At 46.7% G+C, this 3,579-nt stretch overlaps 1 protein-coding gene across 1 annotated transcript in view; it reads left to right on the top strand.

The window, feature by feature from the left end:
- The window catches only part of CTNNAL1 (catenin alpha like 1), a 124,120-nt gene that overhangs the window by 118,032 nt on the left and 2,509 nt on the right, over nucleotides 1-3,579 (top strand). The window lies entirely within an intron of this gene.

Here is a 3,579-nt window from a genome sequence, read left to right as displayed (position 1 = left end):
ACCTGGACCTTTTCAGCCTCCGCAAGAGAAGGTTGAGAGGCGACCTTGTGGCTGCCTATAAGTTCATCACGGGGGCACAGAAGGGAATTGGTGAGTATTTATTCACCAAGGCGCCCCCGGGGGTTACAAGAAATAATGGCCACAAGCTAGCAGAGAGCAGATTTAGATTGGACATTAGGAAGAACTTCTTCACAGTTCGAGTGGCCAAGGTCTGGAACGGGCTCCCAAGGGAGGTGGTGCTCTCCCCTACTCTGGGGGTCTTCAAGAGGAGGTTAGATGAGTATCTAGCTGGGGTCATCTAGACCCAGCACACTTTCCTGCTTATGCAGGGGGTCGGACTCGATGATCTATTGAGGTCCCTTCCGACCCTAACATCTATGAGTTTATAGGATACTTATTTCTGTATCACCACAGGGTTCTTGGATGAATGTTATGTATCTGTTTATCACGGGGAAAGACCATTACCTGTGGACAGTCAACCTTTTTGGCAACCTGAGGGTCTTTTCTGAGGTTCTTTCAGCAATGACAGCATATCTGAGAGAGCAGGTGACTAGTTTTTTTTTCCCCAGTCTAGACACCTGACTCATAAAAATGGCTGCTGCAGTAGAGGTTTCTGAGAGACTCCAAGTCAAAATGCAGTATTTCCAGTTCTTGGAGCTACTAATCAAGCACCAGAAGCTAGACTTGCTTGCCAGGCTAGGTGTTTGATTTCATGGAGCCACTCTGGTTTCTGTCAGCAAGGGCATATCTTTCATGGATCCATTTATCATCCTTAAATGAGCTTATTTTTGCTGGCTGAGAGGTGCCCTCCAACAAGTGAGGACTTCCCCTTTCCTGTTTAGCCATTTGTTGTCTTGCACCTTCATGATGCTGCATGCTAGACTTCACCTCAAGGACATACTGGAACATTTATTCCTGAGACAAAAATCCACTGGGAATGTCAGTGAAAACACCCAGTGGGGGAAGGGTCTGGGGAATGTGTGCCAGAGGATGCCTTTTCTTCTGACACCCCCCATTGGTATCCTTGGTGATGGATGCCTTTCAGCTTGGATGAGAAGAGTATATCTGTAACCTTCAGGTGCAGGGTCTGTGGCCACCAAAAGAAAACACCATTATAAGGATCTTGGAACCCGGAGGGTATAGACAGCATGATGAGCGTTTCTCCATAGTTTGTTTAACACAGCAAAATGATATTTGAGAGGTATACACTTTCTTTTCATATTTGCCATGTGATTATCAGGGAAAAGAGAAGAACTACTGAAGATAAGAGCAATACCAGCATAAAATACTGAATGGTGATAAACTGGTTCTGATAAATTTAGACTGGAAAGTAGATGATTTCTAGTAACTAGAGGATTGGTCTTTCAAACAATGTAGTGAGAGCAAAGAACGTACATTTCTTCTAGATTGAACTCAAGTTACAGGGAAGGATGGTATGAGATGCTAAGGGGATTCTGGGATCAATAACAATTGATTTTTGGAATACACATTTAAGTGTTTGTATTCCTCATGTTGGATCAAGAGGTAAGTCCTTTCTCTGTGCTGGAGCTGCCTGGCAATCCTATGCATCAGGGCTTCTGCTAGCTTTCCCCTTTAGAGGTTTCAGGAGCAAGCTTAACCGTGGCTAGTGATTGGTGGGTCTTGGCCTTCTGGTCAAACTGATTGCTTCCCGATTCCAACTCTGGCAATATTTCCCAAACCAGTTGCCAAGAAGCTGGGAAGGGAGAATTGCTTTCCGACTGGCCAATTGTCGCCTTGGGTCCTCCACGATCCGCTGGCTGGAAAATTGGCTCTGGGGTCGGACCCAGAGGGTAGTAATCGATGGAAGTCACTCATCGTGGTGTCCTGTGACCAGTGGGGTCCCCCAAGGCTCTGTCCTTGGACCCATACTGTTCAACATCTTCATTAATGATGTGGACACTGGAGTCAGAAGCGGACTGGCCAAGTTCGCCGATGACACCAAACTTTGGGGCAAAGCATCCACACCAGAAGACAGGCAGGTTATCCAGGCTGACCTGGACAGGCTCAGCAAGTGGGCAGACGAGAATCTGATGGTGTTCAACGCCGATAAATGCAAGGTTCTCCACCTTGGGAAAAAAAACCCGCAGCATCCTTATAGGCTCGGCAGTGCTATGTTGGCTAGCACTATGGAAGAAAGAGACTTGGGGGTCATCATTGACCACAAGATGAACATGAGCCTGCAATGCGATGCGGCGGCTAGTAAAGCGACCAAAACGCTGGCTTGCATCCATAGATGCTTCTCAAGCAAATCCCGGGACGTCATTCTCCCCCTGTACTCGGCCTTGATGAGGCCGCAGCTGGAGTACTGTGTCCAGTTTTGGGCTCCACAATTCAAAAAGGATGTGGAGAAGCTTGAGAGAGTCCAGAGAAGAGCCATGCGCATGATCAGAGGTCAGGGAAGCAGACCCTATGATGACAGGCTGAGAGCCCTGGGGCTCTTTAGCCTGAAAAAGCGCAGGCTCAGGGGTGATCTGATGGCCACCTACAAGTTTATCAGGGGTGACCACCAGCATCTGGGGGAACGTTTGTTCACCAGAGCACCCCAAGGGATGACGAGGTCGAATGGTCACAAACTACTTCAAGATCGTTTCAGGCTGGACATAAGGAAGAACTTCTTTACTGTCCGAGCCCCCAAGGTCTGGAACAGCCTGCCACCGGAGGTGGTTCAAGCGCCTTCATTGAACACCTTCAAGATGAAACTGGATGCTTATCTTGCTGGGATCCTATGACCCCAGCTGACTTCCTGCCCTTTGGGCGGGGGGCTGGACTCGATGATCTTCCGAGGTCCCTTCCAGCCCTGATGTCTATGAAGTCTATGTAGTGTGCAGCATGGTCCTGTTCCTAGGACGCTCTCCTCTGTGCACACAATAACAAGATCACTTATCTGCCATTGTAGCAACATGATATTAGTGGTGCTTTTGTCCCACCTGCGTTTTACCTAGAGCTTGTAGGATAGTTTGGAGGGGTGGGGAGGGTGGTTGGTTTTGTTTTATTTTCATAACATGGCACTTTGTAGCTGGCATGTAAGTTGTTGGAGCAGATGATTTTTAGGACACTCTGGATAAATGCTTGCAAATGCAGAGGATGGAACTTGAAAGCCTAAGGCAACCCTTTTATTCCTGTATTTCTGAACTGCCATCACAGTCCACAGAATCCAGGAACAGCAGTGGAAAATTTGAAGTCAATTTTCTGCAGAGTGCATGGAGCTTTGTGTCCCCTTTACAGTTTATTTTAAAATTAAATTAAGTTTTACTGTGCCCCCCCCAGCTGTTACTTCTCAGAGCACTACTTATTTTTGTAGGAAGATCGAAAGGTTAATGTTGTAAGAAGGGAAAGCACAGGAATTTTTTTTGTAAAAACCTATTTACTGAACCTTACTGCCAAAATCATCAGTAGTGAAACTAAATTTCACTGTTGGTATTATTCATCTCTATAGTTCCAGAATATAATCTAGACAAGTGCTCAGTTGTTGGTCCCTCTTTGTCTAGATACTTTGGTAAAACTCATCACTGGAGTACAATTTAGACCTGCCTGTGGGGCCAGAATAGGGCACAGCTC

Source organism: Alligator sinensis, unplaced genomic scaffold (assembly GCF_000455745.1).
Source record: "Alligator sinensis unplaced genomic scaffold, ASM45574v1 scaffold386_1, whole genome shotgun sequence".
In the NCBI taxonomy this organism is placed as follows: domain Eukaryota; kingdom Metazoa; phylum Chordata; order Crocodylia; family Alligatoridae; genus Alligator; species Alligator sinensis.
This window is presented reverse-complemented; position numbering and strand designations above follow the sequence as displayed.